This window comes from Candoia aspera, chromosome 10 (genome assembly GCF_035149785.1).
Source record: "Candoia aspera isolate rCanAsp1 chromosome 10, rCanAsp1.hap2, whole genome shotgun sequence".
Lineage (NCBI taxonomy): Eukaryota > Metazoa > Chordata > Lepidosauria > Squamata > Boidae > Candoia > Candoia aspera.
The window spans coordinates 8726990-8750222 of NC_086162.1; positions in this window are offsets into that span (position 1 = coordinate 8726990).

The following is a 23233-nucleotide window of genomic DNA, read 5'->3' on the forward strand; positions in this document are numbered from 1 at the left end:
GGGAGTGATTCTGGGCTAGCAGGAATAGATGTCCCAGCTTCCGGCTCTTCTGCGGTGTTTTCCATTGCCGTTGGTGGGAAGGGCATAGTATGAAGTGGGGGTCATGTGTCCTGGGGGGGGGTCCAAAAAGTCAAGCCTTTGGATTGCACGGCTGTGGCTGCTCTCTTGACCTTCTTGACCAGCCCCACCCACCCACCCATCCACCCCTGCAGACACATGGGGACAAAGAACTGTATGAACAGACCCCCTGGATAAGAGTGAGCAAAGGCCAGAGTGGCCGTTGTCTGAAGCTCAAGAGCCTGACCTGGGTGGGTCGGGTGCTCTTTGTATCTTCCTGCAGCTAATCGTCGGTGAAAACGGAGCTTAGCCGGGCCCTTGTTTCAGGATCTTCACACTCTGCGTTGGGAGACAAAAGGCCCAGCTCGTCAATGGAGTTCTTTGAATAAACCCTAAACCTCATCAAATTCAATCTGCCAATAAAAATCAAGCACGGAGGCTAAGCTTCCCTTTTAGCTGCACTAACAAGTTTTCACAAGACTGTTTATCCACCCAATTTAGAACGACACTTAAAATCTCTAATCCCAACAGGCGTGAAAGTGATCAGCTAGACCCAAAGCAGGTGTATTGTTCCTACACACACGCACACACACACACGCATGGCTCGTAAGGCATTTGGGTGCCCATTGGGCGTCATTGGAAATGAGGCAGCTGCAGTCTGAATTCTTCCAGGATGCCTCTCCGTCTCCATCTTCTTCTCTCTCTTTCTCTCTCTCTCTCTCTCTCTTTTTTGTATCCAACCTTCTGCCCAGCCCATTCAGCTTATTTTCCTTTATTTTCCTCCCTTTATTTTTCTTTAAGGAAGCAAAATGGTGATAGGGTTTTTAAAGAGAGGCAAGCAAAATGCTCAACAATAGAGTAGGACAAAGGGAAGTTCGGGGTTTGCTAACTAATCCACAAAACATGATAATGAAGAGTAGGAAACTCTGGGTCTGGCAGAATTAAGCTACCAAAGGGACTGGAAGCTTAGGATATTCATTTCCCCTCCAGCATGTTCGGAATCAAGGCAGCGCTTCCTGCCAACGGAGGATAAGAGGTGATCTTCTGTTCTGGAGAGAAAAAAAAAATCTGCTGCAATTTCAGCTTTCATCTGCTTGAAGACAGCACACGCTTATCACCCCACAACCCATGTTAACAGAACAAAATCAAGGCGAGCAGAAACGAATCAGCAATAAGGCAAAATTAGGCACACTTCTTTTAGCCCAGGGAGGGTGTTTATAAACACACATGCACAAATACACAAGCATCATTTCTAAAATGATTTTGGTCAGATCTAAAAGGGAGTGCAATACAGAGTCTCTAACCAAAGGGCAAAGGAGGGATATCCCAAAAGTGAGTGTTTTTCCATCTCTGCATAACCTTTTGCAGGACACCTAAAACGATATTTCTTCTGCAAATATTAAAGATATCAAAAGCCTGTCTGGTTTTGAAGGTGACCATGATGATGATGTGCCACCAAGTCCGGGTTGACCCTTACCGACCACATAGACTAGCCTTTCTCAACCTTTCGACCCTGGAGGAACCCTCAGGCCTGGGGGAGCCCCTGCACATTCCAGCTCTAATACAGGCTACAAGTTACAAAATTATGATATTCATTTCATGGGTAGGCCTGTTTATTTGCATTAACAGGGTTCCTAAACTAAAATACTAAAAATAAAGAATGAAACTGACCTCTTTAATGTGAAGTTGCCCAAATTTGAAATAATTTTTTAGAGAAATCGTGATCTCCCAGGAAACCCCTAGTGACCTCTTGGGGAACCCTAGGGTACCACAGAACCTGGTTGAGAAACCCTGAGCTAGGTCAAAGCTACCATGCCTCTTGCAGAGGGAGAGAGACAAACAGTGAATGTTCGCTAATCTAAACTCTGAGAAGGGCCATCAACAAACAACTGATGGTCATGTCTGTAGATTTTCTCCAGGATGATTTGTGTCCAGCTTGGTTCTTGAGGTCTTCCAGAATGAGGAGATGGGTGTTCAGAGACTCATACCAAGATTGCTCTTTAGGTTTATTCAAGAGGGGAGAGTCTAAGAGGCAGTGCAATGGAATGTGACCAGAGATCACTTCTCAGGGAGGACCTATTAAGAAACAGACCACAGAAAAAGAACAACAGAACACCACTGGTTGTCACCTACAGCTCACAAATCAGTCAAATGCATTATTAATAATTCACAGCCCATACTGGACAATGATGCTGCACTTCCTCAGGCATTTGGTGGCAGACCTGAACTTGCATACAGACAACCACCCATCCTGAGGCAGATTCTCACAAGTGCTAAGAATCAACAGGGCAATGATGCTAACAGACATCAACAAACCTTAGGTCTACTTTGCCTCCACAGCTATACCAACAGCACCATCGCAGGGCCCAACAAGTACCCACACAAGGTTTCAGGTACCTTCACATGTTCTTGTTCTGGTATGATATATGCCCCCATCTGCCAGCAATGCCCCTCCGGATTCTACATAGGGAAAACAGGACAAACTTTGTGCAAAAGAATTGATGGACACAAATTTGACATTAGGACTCAAAATGGGGACAACGTAATATCAAAGCATTTCATCCTCCCAGGACTCTCCAAGTGACTGTTTTGGAAAAGCAGGAGTTAAACAGCACCACTGAGTGACAAGTGTTGAACTCACATGCCTCAGAAGGTTTCAGACCATCTCAGAAGGTCTCAACAAATGCAATGGGTTTTTAACATGCTAAATTGTTAAATGATAAGGTACTTGCAATCTGTCTCACAGAGAGCCAGTTTGGTGTAGTGGCTAGAAACCAGGCTAGAAACCAGGAGACTGTGAGTTCTAGTTCTGCCTTAGGCTCCTGGCTTCTCTATTGTTCTGAATGCTTGGCATTGACAACTGGGCTATTCCTTATGATTGTGCTTATGATTCAGTTCTGTCTCAACAGTGATAGGGGCCATGACAACCTGACCTTTGATTTTTGGGCAGTTATAGCCTGAAATGATTTTTGTTCACTGATATCTGAGAGTGGCTGCTTGGGTGAGATTTCTTGAGTTAAGATTTCACCAGTGCCATGTGCAGGAAAGAAGCCTTTTCTTTGTCATGCAATGCTCTTTCTTAAATTAAGCAAGAATATCTCCATATACCAACCTCCATTTTTAAAGCATTGCTATTTCAGTGTTATATCCTAGAGCAAAAAACTGTCCAGAATTCCTTGTGTGTGGAGGGAAGATGAAGTTGCTAATGTCTTTAACACACCAGAAGTATCAGCCAATCACCTAACAATTGTGAGATTAAATGTGAGTGTGTGTGCACACACACAGACACACACTTGAAATCAATTGTCTTTGATGAAGAGGAGAAACTTAATCAGCAGAATATCCCATTTTTCTACGAAGGGGAAGCCATGGTTTCAAGGAATGGAAACTTACACGATCACACTTCTTCCTGACCCTGAGTGTAAGCTGTGTTTGCACAAGCAGAAGAAATGAGCATTAATGTGAAGACAATCACACCTCAAGTAGGCACTGGAGCTGAAATACTGCTTTCTGAATCTTTGTTATTTTTTTAATAACCAGCAGCCTTCAGGCAGAAGCATTTCTGGTTATCTAAGTAGTTAACTCCTTAAAAAAATAGGAAAAAAGAGAATAACTTAAACAATTTAGCAACATTTCCAGAAGAGGCTGGTTGTGACCTTGTCTTGCCTTGTCGCAAAACATACAAGACGACTAATGGTTTTTGGATAATGGCTGAGTTATATTTCCCTCTTGGCAAATACCAACATCATGAATCCATGCATTTATAAACATAGACTCTTCCACCAAAGTCATTCTGGGCTGTCCCAGAATATGCCTAGATCTCCAATAAGTACTGAGGCCCTTCTATGACCATATTACTTTTAACTAAGAGCTATTATTACTTAATGTTAACTTTCCTGGGTGACTTTGGGGAGTCTGAATATTTTCTGAAATGGCATCTTACCTTTTCCCTATGAAGCTCAAGATGGCCTATTTAGGATGAACTCCTTTTATCTTCATAACAACATCCCAGGGAGGAAGGATGGGCTGAGACTGTGACTAGCTCAAAGTCACCCAGGGAGCCCCATGGTTGGATGGGGACTTGAATAGGATTCTCACCAGTCCCATTCCATCTCTCTGACCCCTGAACCACACTGCCTCTGTTGCTATTACATGTCTCCCCTCCTGAATAAAACTATATAACAATCTTAGTATAAGTTGCCATCTCCAGAAACCCGTCTCCTTACTCCTGAGGACCCTCTATTGCAGGGTTTTTCAAACTTGGCAACTTTAAGATGAATGGACTTCAACTCCCAGAATTCCCCGGCCAGCATGCCTCCTTATATTTAGGTGTTGGCAGAGTGCTAGGAAAGCATTTGGCCCAGGAGAGATCAGAAAAGTCACACCAGGCATTTCTATAACAATTTTATTTACAGAAAGCAAACATGTTTAAAGGCTGTTTGCTGAGAGGAGAGATTTCTCTCAGCTGCATATTCTCTGCAAGCCTACACAGAAGGGAAACTGAAACTAAAACAAGTTCAGGCATGTTCCTCCCTTAGGCAATGCAACCATTAACACGTGAAAAGGGGACAATTAAATTCAACCTCTTCAAAATGATTAGTTACCATAGTAACCTTAATCTGTAGTAGAAAACATATTAACACTCCCCTTTTTATACTACAGAGTAAGATGCAAACCAATTTTCTTTGACAACTCTGTATGTCTTTCCATTCACAATATTTAAACATTATCTCCCCTTTGGTTTAACAGAAAGCTACCATCCTTCTTCCTGTGTATTTCCAAACCTAGGTTATTTCTTGCAGTTCCAAGGCTTTTTAATGTGAAATGGCTTTTCATGCAGGCTTCAAAATCAAGCCTTTGTTTTTCTGTTGATGTGAACAGCAGCAAATCATCAACATAAATGCACAGATACATACAGCCTTGTTTGTCTTTCTTCATATATACACATGGATCTGCTTTTCCTTTTTCAAAACCAAAATTCTGCAGTTTTTCATCTTAATTTTTGGTTCCAGGATCTAGCAGCTTGTTTTAACCCATAGATTGACTTCTGCAGTTCACAGACTAGATTCTCCCCTTTTTCATAGCCAGGGGGTTGCTGCATGTATAATTTGTGGTCTAAATCACCATAGAGAAATGCAGTTTGAATGTCATAGTGGTGAACTGACATTCCTTTGAGTGCAGCAATTTTTAACAGTAATCTAATTGATTCACCTTTAGTAACTGGTGCAAAAGTCTTGTCAAAGTCTAAATCTTTCCTTTGAGTGAACCCTTTTGCAACTAACCTTGCTTTATATTTTTGGATTTTGCCATCAGCATCCCTTTTCAGTTTGAAAACCCACCTACAACCTAGACAGCGTTCATTGGGAGGTAGATTTACCAGTTTCCATGTTTTATTTTCTTTCAAGGATGCTAACTCCTGTTGCATGGCAGAATGCCAATTTTGTGCAATCTCAGGTGGTAAAGCATTCACTTGTTCTAAAGACTCAGGTTCTGTGAATATGTGAAAAGCCTTTACTGTTTCAGCCTGAAAACGTGATGGAGGAATGCCTTTATTACTCCTCTGAGATCTGTGAGGTAATACAGGGCTTAAATTTTGACTCCTATCACTTTCCTGAGAAGCATCTGTCTCATCAGGCAAAAGATCACCATCAGCAAGTCCCTGCTGTTCTCTTGTGGTCAGATCAACTGGAGAGCTAGAATTTAATCTCCCCCAGTTTTGTTCAGCAAAAGAAGCGCTTTTGCTAATTATCAATTTCTCTCCCACTATGAACCTGTAGCTCCTCTGGCTTTGTTCATAGCCAACAAAAATGGCTTTCTTTGTTGTGGGGCCTCCTTTCCTTTTCTGTTTTTTTGGAATATGAACCCAAGCAGTACTACCAAACACTCTAAGATGGTTTACCTTTGGTTTCACACCATAAAACAAATGGAATGGAGTGTCCTGAATCACAGAGTTATACAATCTGTTTTGTACATAACAGGCAGTACATATTGCCTCTCCCCAATACTTAAACGATAAATGTGAATCTTTAAGCATGCATTCCATCGCATTTTGCAAGGTTCTGCCCTTTCTTTCAGCAACACCATTTTGCTGAGGGGTGTAAGGGTTAGAAATAATTTGTTCTATCCCCTTTTCCACTAAGAACCTTTTGAATTCATGAGAAAGGTACTCTCCTCCTCTGTCACATTGGAGTGCAGATACAGGCCTAGGGAATTTTCCATTTGCCCATGTCACAAAACCTTTAAATTTCTCAAACCTCATCTTTATGTTTTAAGAAGTAGATAAATGTGTATCTTGAGAATTCATCAATGATGGTCATTGCATACCTTGCTTGTCCAAGACTTGGAGCAAAAGGACCAATAATGTCAGAGTGTACAATTTCCAAAGGTCTAGTTGTAACTCTGTCACTGTGCTTACTCACAAGAGCTTTTAGTGTTTTGCATTCTTTGCAAACTACACAATCTAAGTATTTGTCACAGGGTTTTATCTTTAGGTCAGCACACAGCTGTGGGATTTGTGCTATATACTTGAAATTAGCATGACCAAATCTCCTGTGCATCAGGTGTACACATTGGTCATGATATGGAGTGTTGCCAATTGCAGCCTTGCAGCTTGGCTTCCTTGCATTTTGCACAATGTACAAGGAGTCTTTTAATATACCAGTAGCATACAATTTCCCATTTTTACGTATCTCACAACCATTTTTCTTAAATGTTATGACATACCCTGTTGCAGCCAATTGTGCCACAGATAAAAGGTTTGATTGTAAATTTGGCACATACAACACACCTTTTACAGTTTCTCCCAAGCAGGATAAATACAAGTCACCTTGTCCCATAATTTTAGTTACAGACCCATCAGCCAAAGATACACTTTGTCTTTCAGTTTTAGACAGTGACACAAAAGAGCTTTTACAATTACATAAATGACAATTGGCCCCAGAATCTAACACCCATACATCAGAATTACCCTTCTCAGCAACCTGTACAATTTGGGTTGTCTGAAGAGCCTTCTTCTGTGTTGCCCTTGTGTTCTTCTTCCCTGTCTTTCTACTCTTGGGTCTCAAGGCACAGTCTTTCTGCAAATGTCCAGCTGAACCACAAGTGAAGCATCACTGGCTGGCTAGTGCTGTGGCCTCAGCTTCCTTTCCCTTCTTTTCCCTTCTTTTCCCTTCTTTTCTGGTACTGCAGCTGTCCAGAAGAGATGGGGTGTGTGTGTCTTTCCTCTCTCTTCTCCCATTCAGCGAGTAAGCGCTGTGTAACATACGATGGGGTGAGGTCTGCTTCAGGCATAGCCTCCAGGGTACAAATCAGTGTGTCCCACGTTTCATTCAGTGAGGACAGGAGGATATAGGATTTTGTGAGAGGTGTAAATTCCATTCCTCTCTCCTGCAACTCAACAAACAGCTGCTGAATATGATGCAGGTGCTCAGGAAGGCCATCTCCTTCTGCAAGGTAGGCTTTGTACAGCTTTCTTGTCAGGGTAACTTTACTCCCTGCTGTTGCCTTTACATACAAGTCTCTCAAAGAGTCCCAAAGTTGCTTTGCAGACTGCATACCTCGCATGTGGACTAGCTGATTGTCCTCAACTCCCAGGATAATGGTGGCTCTAGCTCGCTCATCCTAAGCCATTCAGCACTGGGATTTTGGGGGGTTTGCTCACCAATTGGCAGCCAAAGGTTCTCTCTGCAAAGATACATCTCCATCTTCAGGGCCCAATTCAAATAGTTGGTCTCTGATAGGCGCTCCAGAGGCATCGCTGAGGGCTGGAAGGTAGTCATGGCTTCTTCCTTCTTTTGCAAGTTACCTTAGCTGGCTTCTTTGTCCTGTAGACCGGCAGTTGCTGGAAAATCTCCAGGTGGCTCCAAAGAAAATCTTCACAGGTTTTTGTTACCTGCCTTTAAATTGTGCATGAGGTGTGGAGCTGATCTCTCTATTCTCTCTGGGTTTTACTGGGCTGCTTACTGGGCCCATAACCTGTTGGCAGATTGCTAGGAAAGCATTTGGCCCAGGAGAGATCAGAAAAGTCACACACCAGGCATTTCTATAACAATTTTATTTACAGAAAGCAAACATATTTAAAGGCTGTTTGCTGAGAGGAGAGATTTCTCTCAGCTGCATATTCTCTGCAAGCCTACACAGAAGGGAAACTGAAACTAAAACAAGTTCAGGCAAGTTCCTCCCTTAGGCAATGCAACCATTAACACATGAAAAGGGGACAATTAAATTCAACCTCTTCACCTGGCCAAAATGATTAGTTACCATAGTAACCTTAATTTGTAGTAGAAAACATATTAACATTAGGGACTTAGGGCTTCCTCCTTATATTTGCGTATTTGGAAGAACACCACAGTGTAAACCACTGTGACATTTTTGTTCAAATAGGAAGCAGCACCCAACTCTTTCAAAGAAAGAAAGAAGTTGCAGCCCATGGCTTCTCCGTGAGCTATCCAAGGTCCTGCGTGGCCTTGCTGTCTTTCGCCTGATTTAACTTGGATGTGCCAGTAAGTATCTGCAGGAGTAGTTCCTCTGCTCCCTGAGATAGGATAGGACACACACCTTACAATTGCTCTCCTCTCCCCCGTGAAGCACTCAATCCCTTTTCCCGAAGAGAATTATATTGGTATAAAAGTTGTATATGCTTGTTTATGTGTAAAAGGGCAAAAGTAGAAATCATTGGTGTAATGTAAGTAGAAGTAAACCTCTTGCACCATTAACCAGTACTAACATTTGATAAGCAATGATATTGCCCCCATCGTTGCCTCCATTTGAACAACTTTAAATCTTTGCAAACGGGTCCGAGGACATTTAGCTGTTCCTGTTTTAAAAAATCTGCAAATGGAACGTAAACTGGACCAAAACAGTTGGCAGGCTGGTAACCCATCTTCTTTGTTGGTCTGCTCTAAGACCACAGAGCATGTGCAGAGTGCTAGATTGAGATGTCTTCCTACATATGTTATCCCAGTGGATTGTAATAAAACTGTTATTGTGCAAAGGAAAAACCTGGGGATAAGCTACTTGCGTATTCACTTGGTTTTAATTAATAATTGCCAGGTGGTTTACACTCTTTTTTTTTTAATAGCAGCCTGTTTGCTACACAGAGGGGAAAATCTATCCATCTTGATTACTTATTTCTGCAAATACATGAAGTTTAGTTTGTTGAACTTGAGAATTTGTTTCAAGTTTGCAGTAAAAATTGTACGTACCTTGCTGCACATTTCTCCCCACCTTTTTGCTTGCAGTTTGCAGACATGGTTTTCCAAATGCACCTTTTCTGTAATATAACACATTCCAAAACATTTGCTTTCATAACTCTTTGGACCCAGGGCATCCCCCTCCCCCACAAAAAAGTTCGCTAAATAGGATTGTGCAATTAATAGAACTGTGAATTTGGAGTAAGAACTACCTTGCTGGCTTATCTTTTGACTTGAAAATTCAGAGTTAACTAAGATTGCATTCAAGGGCAAACTCAACAGAATCTCCCCCCTCTGCTCCTTAAAGCCACCATGTGCCTCAATGGTCAGTGGTGGGCCAGGAAAGCTGTCATGGAGGATAAGTGCAACAGGCCCTTTAGAGTCAAGTTAAGCCTCTATCCCTGGGCCATTGTGCCTTTTTAAGTTGCAGATTGCAGCCCCTAGTTTCTGACTCCAGCAAGATGCAACTGCCTTGCAAAGCTGAGCTGAGTTAAGCTGAGCTGAGCTTCCACAGTGAAATCTGCTCTCTTGTCACTCCTCCCATCAGCCTTAAAGCACTTTGACACCCTGGAAAGACCTCCTGGGCGTTTGTTTTCAGAGATGGGTGAGTCTGTTCTCCATGCGGAGAGTGACCAAGAGGCCTAATCCCCTCTCTCTTTAATTGATTCCACCCAACCCCACCTTTTTAGCCTCAGGCGATGGGAATGGGGACCTACAGGCTGAAAAAGATTAGCACCCTTTAGTTAACAGATCAGACAGACTTTTCCTCCTGCTCCAGCAATGCCTAGAAATAACACTAATCTCATTAAAGCCCAGAAAGGAAACCTTCAGAGTTTATTAATAATGGGAAAGGACAATTATGAAGCTGGCTTCAGATGTGAAAAGGGGGTGAAGGGATCACAGACGTGTTGAAGGGCTTGCATTTGTTGTTGTGGGGGGGGGAATCTAAGGTGAGCAAGGGGTGAAATGAATTTTTTTTAAAAAAACAAACCACCTCTTTTGCAAAGAGAAATCCAAATGCCAAATCCCACAGAGCAGCATTTCAAGTTGTTGTTTAAATGAAATGGATGCATTGGTATCTGGTTAGAGATAAGCCATCGTAATTGTTGTGGGTTCTGAAAGCTGGGCATGTTGCCTAGATTCAATATATTCTGCTAAGAGATGCTTGGATGTTACAGGTAGTCCTCACTTAACAACCATTTGTTTAGGGACAGTTCAGCCTGACAACAGTATTGGAAAAAACGACTTAGGACTGGCTCTCACACTTATGACCATCGCAGCATCCCCATGGTCACGTGAGCACAGTTTGGGCACTTGGCAACCAGTTCACATTTATGACCGTTGCAGCGTCCCGGGGTCACGCGATGGCCATTTTCAACCTTCCCGGCTGGCTTCTGGCAAGCAAAATCAATGGGGAACTGTGTGATTTGCTCAATAACCATGCGGTTTGCTTAATGCCTGCAGTGATTTGCTTAACGACCACCGCAAAAAAGGTCGTAAAATCAGGTCGGATTTGCTTACTGACCACTTTGCTTAGCGACCAAAATTCCAGTCCCAATTGTGGCCGTTAAGCAAGGACTACCTCTAATATTTTTTTAAAAATTTTGAAACCAACCAGCCCAAGCTTCTAGACCTTATGACTACAGGCAAAACTTCAGAAAACTGGTGAGGGGCATAGGGGTGACAGTGAACAGAACTTGCTTCTTTCTTTTTCTTTTTCTCTTTCTCTTTCTCTTTCTCTCTCTCTCTCTCTTTCTCTTTTTCTCTCTCTCTCTTTCTCTCTTTTTCTTTCTCTCTCTCTTTCTCTCTTTCTGTGTCTCTCTTTCTCTCTCTCTCTCACTTTCTCTTTCTCTCTTTTTCTCTCTCTTTCTCTCTTTTTCTTTCTCTTTCTTTCTCTCTCTCTTTCTCTCTCTTTCTTTCTCTCTCTCTCTCTCTTTTTCTGTCTCTTTCTCTCTTTCTGTCTCTCTCTCTCTCTTTCTCTCTTTCTCTTTCTCTTTCTCTTTCTCTTTCTCTTTCTCTGTCTCTCTCTTTTTCTCTCTCACTTTCTCTCTCTCTCTCTCACTTTCTCTTTCTCTCTCTTTCTCTCTCTCTGTCTCTCTTTTTCTGTCTCTTTCTCTCTCTCTTTCTGTCTCTCTCTTTTTCTCTCTTTCATTCTCTTTCTCTCTCTCTCTCTCTCTTTCTCTCTTTCTCTTTCTCTTTCTCTTTCTCTTTCTCTTTCTCTTTCTCTGTCTCTCTCTTTCTCTTTCTCTCTTTCTGTCTCTCTCTCTCTCTTTCTCTCTTTCTCTTTCTTTCTCTTTCTCTCTCTCTTTCTCTCTCTCTGATGGAGATGGCATAGGACACGTGTCTCTTTCTTTTTTCTCCTAGTTTATGAAGCAGGAAGAGAGCAGAAAAAGTCCTCCTGGCTGTATTTAAAAGAGACAGCAAAAGAGGAAGAGGGTGTTCCATATTCAGCAGCTATTTTTATTTTGGAACCGACTGGAGAATAAATGAGGACGTCTAACGTCTTTGTCACACGGCTTCGGAAATCCATCTATTCCGAAAGCTGTGAAAGCCGCTTCTCAAACTATCATTTATGATAGATCATTTCAATTTCCTGCTAAGTTTCCTACAGGCTTTGTGACTCTGGGATGCCCGTTTTTCAAAAATTTATTCTGCATAAAGTGGAGCTGTATTGTATCACAGCACAGCTCTTTGATATATTGGCCAGCTTCAGAGGAGGAGCCGTGATACAAAGCTGTAACGGGCAGCGTGATTGGTGACTCTTCCACGCACAAGCCCCACCTTACGCAGGGGCTCGTCAGAGCAAATAGCCCCACAAAACCGGGGCTTTGCATACGTACAGTATATTACTTATTAGCGCCATGCAAAGGAATTCTCCTGGGTGGTTTTCCTACCAGTTCTCCCTTGGTGGGATGAATGAGGATTTGCTTTGACATTACTTTCAAAGGGGAAGAGGTTTGCAGAGAAAAGCTTCCGGGTGAAGCGGGGTGTTCTTGCACTCATGAGTGACACAACAGCCAAGAGGTGTGTGTTTCTGGGTGTGTGAATGTCTTGTTTTTCACTGCCCAGTCCTCCTCCTGGTGGTCTGCCATGGGGCTGGCTTTCTACAACCAATAAAATCTCAAGGGAAGATACAGAAAGGTGGGGGCAACCAGGGAGGCTTCAGGGTGATGGGAAGATGTGCCACAGTAAACAAGCCCACAATGACATTGTCACATAAACAGCCCAGGAGAAATGGGAAAGAAACCCTCACACCTTCGGAGGATAAGGTGGGGAGCCTAAGCTTCTTTTCCAAGGGCAGAAGACATGCCAGAAATTGCACATCCAGGTTCACCACAAAATTCATATTTATCGGTCTCCCGCATCCTCGGGATGCTCTCCGGTGTGTTGGATTTCAGCTCCCATCATCCTCAGCCTGAACACAGATGGTTCCAGATTTCCCTCCTACCTTCTATCCTCCATATATTCTTTCCCCTTCTTCTCCTCTCCCTACTCAAATTGGAAATGCTTTTAGGTCGTATAACAAGTCTTAAGTTACTCATTTTTGAGACTGTGTAAAAGTTCAGTTCATTACAATGTTTCTCAACCTTGGCAACTTCGAGCCCTGTGGACTTCAACTTCCATGCTGGCAGGAGAATTCTGGGAGTTGAAGTCCACACAGCTCAAAGTTGCCAAGGTTGAGAAACACTGAGTTCATTAGTTTCTCCCTCCATTCCCCAAATAATCACACCAGAATGTATAGTTGTATGTTTGCAAATGTTTGTTTTTAATATTGTTTTTAGCCAAAATTCTTTGTATTTCTAACTACCCTGATATTGTCAATTCATTTCTGGATATTTGCGTACAGATTCCCTTGTGCCGTTTAATGACTGCCGTAAAGTTTTTTAATCTTTCCAAATGTAGGCATACATGATTTTTGTAACCCACTTCCCTAGATACAAATACCTGTTTGTTTTTCTCAATATGTACGTTTTTGTACATGCATTTTCCCCAATATACACTTTTCTCAAGAAATGATAAAATGCTGAGAAACCCAGCATGAGACTGACTTTTGTGCTACATAGAACCCAAAGTTTTGCACTGCAGTCATTAACAGCTCTTGCCTACTTTTTTTGCAAAGAGATGTCCATGCTGAAGACAGACTGATCAAATGACAACTTCCCATCAGGCTCAGATGCTCAGCCCCACTCTCTGCTCCTTGCATTTTTTTTTCTGTTGGGACATGGGCTTTTGTGACTGCTGCGTCTGAATGTGACATGCAGTCATGATTCCCCTTTCTATTTGGAACATCCTAAAGAAGGAACAAGAGAAGAGGTCGCCAAGATTCCAGTTTTTTAGATGTCCCAGAAGCAGCTGAAATTTTCTTGGGTCGTGTTAGGAGGGCTGGATCCCCAAATGGCATTCCATGGGTGTCTTGAATATCATGGAAGGACCTGGGAATTTTAACTGTGAGAAGAGAGGACTGAAGGTGTGGTGGACTTCGGCAGTGCCACTGGTTCTCAGCTAGCAAATAAAGAACTGGAGTTTGAATGGATTGACTCTTTGTTGTTCTTGGGCTGGGCACGACAGAGGGACGATACAAAAACGGTCTTTGAGGGCCTGAAGGAATGTCACAAGAAGGTCAAATCCTGTTCTCTAACATCCCAAAGTGCTGAACTTAAGTTACAGGAAGGCAGATTCTACTTGCATGTCAGAAAAAACATTGCAACAGGAAGAGCAGCTTGGCAGTGAAATTGATTACCAAGGAATTTTGTGAGCTCCCCTCAATCAGGAGTTGAACTCTTCCATTTTTTTAAAGCACAAACTGCTGTGGTTTAAGACCCCAGGGTTAATCGTGTGCCCACTGATCCCATGATGAAAGAGACCAAGAGTTTGTTTATCCAAGCTCCTCAAATTCTCTCTAGGTGAAGTCTTCTCTGCCTTTGTCAAAAACTCCTGGGATTCCTGTTTAATGTGAGTGAGAATTACCTCTTAAAGTTTTTTTAGTATATATTTCTATAGTAGTTGTGTTCTACCAGTGTTCCTCCAACTTAATGCCTTCTGGATGAGTAGGACCAAAAGCTCTCAACATTCCCTGTATGTCAGCTGTGGATGATGGGAGTTACGACTCAGTACTTCTGAAGGGTGCTGGGTTCAAAAAGGCCAGCCGGCATACCATTTCATACTTCTCTTGTTCCACCACCCTGGCAAATTTGAGTGAAAAACAAATCTGCAGATGTTTCCCAACTGAAGACTCTCCACACCTGTTGGACTACAACTCCCATCATCCATAATCAGCACAGCTATGGGAGGACAACAGGGACATCTGGGGCAGGGTCAGAATAATCAAGATGGCAACCACAACCATGTGAGCACAGCCCCATCTTCACTTTTTTGATTCCACCCCCCAATCTTCTGGAGGACAGGGGGCTAGAAAAGGGTGGAGCTTCCTAAAGTTGGTTGAAGCACTGCTTAAATTTAAAATATAACTACATAACCTGTGACCCATTGGGTCATCATTTCAGAGATATTTCCTTACCAGATTCCTCAATGCCTTCAACAACGGGGGAGCTTCTAATGTACTGGGAAAGTTCTTAAAAATTCAGGGAGACATTCAGAGTTGTATCTGCCTTGAAAATAGCCCATGTTGAACTGTATAGCCCAGTCAAACATCAGGAGTTGACCACAGGAAATGTTTTATGACATTTTGTATTATGTTATAAAATGTTTCATGATCATTTTTATGCCATAGAATGTTCTATAAAATTTGCCAAATTTCTATTCCACAGGAGTCAGGGGTCCCAGATTTTGGACGCATTCTTTGAGTTAGCCTATTTGAGGTATTTTGGTTGAAAACGTTTTGCCCTGCGATGCCCCTTTTCGCCCAGGTAAAGGTTACAAAGTATCAAACAGACACGAGAGTTTTAGTAGTATATCAATAGATGTGGTTCAACAGTGCTTAGTGAAAATTCATCTGGAACATGGGGGAAGGGTTAGAAATTTGGGGCAGGGGGAGCTAGGGCAGCTGAGGGAAGAAAGCACAGAGGAGGGAGGGTGGGTCCTCATCTCCTTTCCCTCTAGGCCTAACCTAATCATGATCTCTCTGCTTTAATACTCTACCTAACACAGCATGCTTTTAAATAAAATATGCAAAGATTTCTCAAATTATTTCCTCAGGGCCCAGCACACTTCCTATCTTCTCTCGTGCATGTTAATCTGAAAAATGTAAATGCCAAAAGAAATACACACACCAGCAATCTGTTGAGATATGCCCATTTATTATGTTATTCCTCCCCCCCTCCTTGAATGTATTCCCCCCCACCCCCCATTCTTACAGAAAAATGGCTTTTAAAAATCTGGTTAAATGCAGAAAACATTCTGTTTTGTTGTGTTACCTCGCTCCAGTTCTCTGCCTATATTTATTTAGAGGAAACAATCTTTCCTTGTATGCATGTGAGCGTGAGGATGTTTGTGCCCGTTCTCTTATAACCAGGGATCACACAACGCCAGGCTTCAGACCACAACTGCTTTTCTCAGAGATTACATGGGGGCCCTGTAACAAAATGTTGCTGTGTTGGCCAGCCCTTAACAGAAGTACTTCACTTCAGGGCTCGGCCTGCTGTACTTAGAGTTTTTCTAATGCTGCTTGTGGGTTGCTGGGGCCAGGAGGATTCCAAGAACTAGGGAAATGGTTTAATTTCATCCCCAACATCCCACACTTTTGCTAAAAAGCATCAAACCAGACTTTCTTAACTGGTGCTGCGCAGGTCAGTAGCACTACAGTTCCCATCTTTCATGGCCACAACTCATTCTGCCAGGATGTGCTGGGAGCTGTAGTCCAGCTGGCCTGCAGTGCACCTGTGCTTAAAGGTCTGCAAGGGTTAGCCAGAGCCAACTAAGCCAGGGTAGATTATCACTATGTCTAGCAACCCCAACACGGAACCCAGGTCACCACTGAGCCCCTGCCTAATGCTTGACTTGGTTTTAGCAGTTTTTTAATGGTAAAAAATAGTATCAGTAAAGGAATGACAGACTTCAGAGCAGCATCAGCTTCTAATATCATTATTTCTGAGAGTTCCCCTCTGCTCCACATGGGTCTGTCTCTCTGTCTATCCATCATCTAGCTATCTACTGTATCTGCTCTGTGTACTCTCTCTCCCATCTACTGTATCTATGTATCTACTTATCTTTCATCTATCTTTCATCTATCTTTCATCTATCTTTCATCTATCTATCTATCTATCTATCTATCTATCTATCTATCTATCTATCTATCATCTATTGTATCTATCTACTCATCTATCTATCTACTGTATCTGCTCTATCATCTATCTATACCTCTACTTATCATCTATTATATCTATCTGCTCATCTGTCTGTCTGTCTGTCTGTCTGTCTATCTATCTATCTATCTACTGTATCTGCTCTATCTATCATCTATCTATATCTCTACCTATCATCTATTGTCTATCTACTCATCTATCTATCTATCTACTGTATCTGCTCTGTGTACTCTCTCTCCCATCTACTGTATCTATGTATCTACTTATCTTTCATCTATCTTTCATCTATCTATCTATCTATCTATTTATCTATCTATCTATCTATCTATCTATCTATCTATCTATCTATATCATCTATCTCCTGTATCTGCTCTATGTTATCCATCCATCCATCCATCCATCCATCCATCCATCCATCCATCCATCCATCCTCTTTCTATTTATCATCTATTGTGTCTATCTCCTGTACCTGCTCTATCTTCTATCTATCTATCTATCTATCTATCTATCTATCTATCTATCTATCTATCTATCATCTATTGTATCTATCTACTCATCTATCTATCTACTGTATCTGCTCTTTCTATCTATCATCTATCTATATCTCTACCTATCATCTATTGTCTATCTACTCATCTATCTATCTATCTACTGTATCTGCTCTGTGTACTCTCTCTCCCATCTACTGTATCTATGTATCTACTTATCTTTCATCTATCTTTCATCTATCTATCTATCTATCTATCTATCTATCTATCTATCTATCTATCCATCATCTATCTCCTGTATCTGCTCTATGTTATCCATCCATCCATCCATCCATCCTCTTTCTATTTATCATCTATTGTGTCTCTCCTGTACCTGCTCTATCTTCTATCTATCTATCTATCTATCTATCTATCTATCTATCTATCTATCTATCATCTATTGTATCTATCTACTCATCTATCTATCTACTGTATCTGCTCTTTCTATCTATCATCTATCTATATCTCTACCTATCATCTATTGTCTATCTACTCATCTATCTATCTATCTACTGTATCTGCTCTGTGTACTCTCTCTCCCATCTACTGTATCTATGTATCTACTTATCTTTCATCTATCTTTCATCTATCTATCTATCTATTTATCTATCCATCATCTATCTCCTGTATCTGCTCTATGTTATCCATCCATCCATCCATCCTCTTTCTATTTATCATCTATTGTGTCTATCTCCTGTACCTGCTCTATCTTCTATCTATCTATCTATCTATCTATCTATCTATCTATCTATCTATCTATCTATCTATATCTCTACCTATCATCTATTGTATCTATCTACTCATCTATCTATCTACTGTATCTGCTCTATCATCTATCTGTACCTCTACTTATCATCTATTATATCTGTCTGTCTGTCTGTCTATCTATCTATCATCAATCTATCTCTCTCTCTCTCTCCTTATCATCACAAAACTCTTGGTGGCTCACAAAATAAGAATGTACTGATACTATTTTTTACCATCAAAAAACCTTTGTTATGAAACCCACAGGAATTTTAGGTTATATTGTGTCTCTCCCCTTGCCTGTGGCTTCTGATCTTCTTTACAGCAGTTATAAGTACAATTATAAATTTACCTCTTTCTCTAAAGTTACAACATGTCTCTCTTCTTTCTATAATCTGTCTTGTCTAATCATCAAAAGCGTAAATCATACGATCATTTTTTTTTCTGCTTTCCACAAAAAGCCCATAAGGGGTTTCCAATCAGCAATAAACATAGATATTGTTTTTTCTCTAATCAAAGAACACAATTTGGCCATCTCAGTGAGTTCCATCATCTTTACCAACCGTTCCTCCATTGTAATGCCAAATCTTTCCATCTCTGTCCACATAATAATCTCGCTTCAGTTATCATGTACAAAAACAAAGTTCTATGACTTTTTTCCAACTGTGTGTCCATTAGTCCCAAAAGAAAGACCTCTGGTCTCAAGTATATATTAATCTTTAAAATCCTCTGTACCAGCATATGTATTTCAATCCAAATTTTCCTAGCTGTTTTACATGTCCACCAAGCATGATAAAATGTTCCTTCTTGTTGTTCACATTTCCAACATGTATTTGAAGTACCTTTATACATCGTAGACAATTTCTCTGGTGACATGCACATCATTTTGTAAAAATTCTCTTTAAGATTATAACATAGTGAAGACCAAAAAATTCTGGGACCAAATGTGTGTCAATATACAAAAGATTCTTAAACTGGACTTACCAAAAAAACCAAACAAACAGAACTGTTTCTCTTGGGAGTGATGGAGAAACAGCATGAGCAACAACATGCAGCAAGACTTTTATATGCACAAAGATGGAAAGATCCACAAATTCTTACAGTAGAGGATTGGATTATTAAGTGGATGGAATTGGCCCAAATGGTCAAGTTAACAGTGTTGATAAGAGAAAATACCCTTTCTCGATTTGTTTCAATTTGGCAACCACTTCTAGATGATTTGCTTGCGTCAGAAAAAAATGAAGCTTTAATCTTGGGCTTTGATGATTTAAATGTTCGATTTTATAGAAATAATGTTACTAAGGTTTAACTATCGGTAAGAGATTATATTTATAAATGCCCTTGGAGAAAGTCGGAAGTCACTTTCCTATCTCTTTCTAATTTTGCACTCTTATAGTTTTTCTTTAGAACTATACTCTGTCTTTTCTGTACTCTATTTTGTATTTTAACTGTGCCTTGAAAAATAATAAAGTTCTTTAAAAAAAAGATTATGTTTTGGTTATTTGATTGAATTTTTTTTTCGTTACTATTGCTTGTGTGTTTTGTAAATTGGATTTTAAATAATTTTTTTAAAAAAAGATTATAATATAGTGTACTGTAAATTTCAATCCTTTCAACCACAAATTTCAACCTTTCAACCACATTTATTTATTTATTTATTTATTCATTCATTCATTCATTCGATTACTATAGCCGCCCATCTCAGCAAGTGACTCTGGGTGGCTTTCAGGTGAGGATCTATGGTGGACTAGACATCCCTGAAGGAGGGGGGGACGGCATTGTGGCAGAGATCAGTGGCCAGATGATGAATTCTGGCCAGTGTTGTCTTTCTGGGTAAAGGAGAGGTCGTGAGATCACCCACTTGCACTCTGGACAGCTGCTCCTCATGAGTAGACTGCAGGAAATGAGTTTTTGGTGGTTGACTCATGAGCTGAGCGGTTGGGAGTCAAGGGATTTCAATCAAGTTTACAGCTGTGATGCAGCCTATATGGATGCAAGGTTAGCACAAGCCTCATTTTCTTAAACATTTTTGGATGTAATTAATTTATAGCTAGAGAGGGATTTTCTGAGTGGCAGGATAAAAGAATTCCACTTGGTGAGTCAACATTCCTTCTGGACTAAAAAGGAAAAACAAGGGTTTTAAAGATTTAAAAACTTTTGGCAAAGCACTTAACAAGGAGTGGATCTAAGAAAGTTTAAAATGGATAAAGGAGAGAGGGTTTTTTCAAAGATTATTATTTGGTGAAAGTGCTTTTGGATAAATTGGAATTAATATAGACAAACGAACCAGACCTTCGTGGGAATGCTTTTGGTTTACTATTAAAGAGTGCAGACAATTAGTGGATTTTACAAAACAAAAGATAAAGGTAATATGAGCCAGACTGTGATGCTGACTGTAACCACAGAGTGTAACGGTTGCCTATTCTAGAACAGCATCAGACTCATGAGCAGGATCACAAAGATATCTGATTTATTAAAGAATAGTATGCAGGATCACAAAGAAAGCTGAGAATGAAAAAAGCGCGCCAAAAGCGCAAACTAAAAACCCTCGGTACGAATGAGATCCCTCCCCCCATAGAATCTTCCCAAGCTCACAATCCCAGGTGCTCCTAACGGCTTCTGATGGTCCGCGGGAAAAGTCCTTGAGCAGAGCACATAACCCAAACACATTCCATTGAAATGAACATAGATACAGAGCTTGGCACAAGGTTTCACAGCAGCTCCCTCCCAAACAGAAACGTGCATCAGCACCATGGCATGTGAAACGTTACGATGTACAGTGCACATTGAAACAGTAAACATGACATACTGCCCCCCAAAAGAAAGAAAATACTAAGCGGCAGGCTTCAAAGGGTAAGCCAAGTGGAAACAGTTAACTAAATCAGGAGCATTAACGTGGCGAGCAGGCACCCATTCAGGATGAGGAAAGTGTTTCCAGTGGATCAGATACTGGAGGGTGCCTCGAAGCTTGCGAGAATCAACGACCTCCTTGAATTTGTTTAGGACTGAGACGCCGGGGGGTGCGGAGGGCTTCCAAATTCCTGTGATCAGTCCAAACCTTGAAAGGGCATTTAGCACCTTCCAGGAGGTGACGCCAGGCTTCCAAAGCGGCTTTTACAGCAAAAGCCTCTTTTTCCCAAACTTGCCACCGGCATTCAGTTTCAGAAAATTTTCTGGACAAATAAGCACAGGGTTTCAAGTGATTTTCAGAATCTCCCTGTAACAATATAGCCCCAACTGAGGAGTCAGAAGCATCAACTTGGACCACAAAGGGGCGTTCAGGATCGGGGTGCTGTAAAATAGGCTCAGCAGTGAAGAGGGTTTTTAACTTCTCAAATGCTGCCTGGCATTCAGGCGTCCAATTCAGCACTGCCCCAGGGTTTTTTACTTTGTGTGTCCCCCAAACCCTTGGTATGGAGTAAATCAGTAAGGGGCAAAGCAATCTCAGTGAACCCCTGGATAAATTGGCGATAGTAATTACTGAACCCTAGGAAACTTTCTTCAGCAAAGGATCGTTACCTTGTCGTGGTGCTGGAGCTTGAGCACCTCAATGATGCCATGAGCTAAACCATGAAGGGCCACCCAAGCCGGGAAGGTCATGACAGAGAGGTCAGACTAAATGCGATCCCTGGGGAAGGTAATGGCAACCCACCCCAGTATTCTTGCCATGAAAACTAAATGGATCAGTACAACCAGAGATATGTCGGTATACCATCGGAAGATGAGACCCCCAGGTTGGAAGATGGTCAAAATGCTACTGGGGAGGAACAGAGGATGAGTTCAACTAGCCCCAGACGTGATGACGCAGCTAGCTCAAAGCCGAAAGGATGGCTAGCGGCCAACGGTGCTGGTGGTGAATGGCGAATCTGATGTTCTAAGGATCAACACACCATCGGAACCTGGAATGTAAGATCTATGAGCCAGGGCAAATTGGATGTGGTTATTGGTGAGATGTCAAGATTAAAGATAGACATTCTGGGCATCAGTGAACTGAAATGGACTGGAATGGGCCACTTCACATCAAATGACCACCAGATCCACTACTGTGGACAAGAGGACCACAGAAGAAATGGAGTAGCCTTCATAATTAATAGTAAAGTGGCTAAAGCAGTGCTTGGATACAATCCAAAAAATGACAGAATGATCTCAATTTGAATTCAGGGCAAGCCATCTAACATCACAGTGATCCAAATATATGCCCCAACCACAGAAGCTGAAGAAGCTGAAGTAGAGCAGTTCTGTGAGGTTCTGCAGCACCTACTGGACAACACGCCTAAAAGAGATGTTATTTTCATCATGGGAGACTGGAATGCTAAGGTGGGCAGTCAAATGACACCTGGAATTACAGGTAAGCATGGCCTGGGAGAACAAAACAAAGCAGGACACAGGCTGATAGAATTTTGCCAAGACAATTCACTCTGCATAACAAACACTCTCTTCCAACAACCTAAGAGACGGCTTTATACATGGACTTCACCAGATGGACAACACCGAAATCAGATTGACTACATCCTTTGCAGACAAAGGTGGCGGACATCTATACAGTCGGTAAAAACAAGACCTGGAGCTGACTGTAGTTCAGATCACGAACTTCTTCTTGCACAATTTAGGATCAGACTAAACAGATTAGGGAAGACCCACAGATATGAGTGAGCTAGATATGAGCTCACTAATATTCCTAAGGAATATGCAGTGGAGGTAAAGAATAGATTTAAGGGACTGGACTTAGTAGATAGGGTCCCGGAAGAACTATGGACAGAAGTCTGCAACATTGTTCAAGAGGCAGCAACAAAATACATCCCAAAGAAAGAGAAAACCAAGAAGGCAAAATGGCTGTCTGCTGAAACACTAGAAGTAGCCCAAGAAGGAAGGAAAGCAAAAGGCAACAGTGATAGGGGGAGATATGCCCAATTAAATGCAAAATTCCAGAGGTTAGCCAGAAGAGATAAGGAATTATGTTTAAACAAGCAATGCGTGGAACTGGAAGAAGACAATAGAATAGGAAAGACAAGAGACCTCTTCCACAAAATTAGAACCATCGGAGATAAATTCCAGGCCAAAATGGGTATGATCAAAAACAAAGATGGCAAGGACCTAACAGAAGAAGAAGAGATCAAGAAAAGGTGGCAAGAATATACAGAAGACCTGTATAGGAAGGATAACAGTATCGGGGATAGCTTTGACGGTGTGGTCAGTGAGCTAGAGCCAGACATCCTGACGAGGGAGGTTGAATGGGCCTTAAGAAGCATTGCTAATAACAAGGCAGCAGGAGACGATGGCATCCCAGCTGAACTGTTCAAAATCTTGCAAGATGATGCTGTCAAGGTAATGCATGCTATATGCCAGCAAATTTGGAAAACACAAGAATGGCCATCAGACTGGAAAAAATCAACTTATATCCCCATACCAAAAAAGGGAAACACTAAAGAGTGTTCAAACTATCGAACAGTGG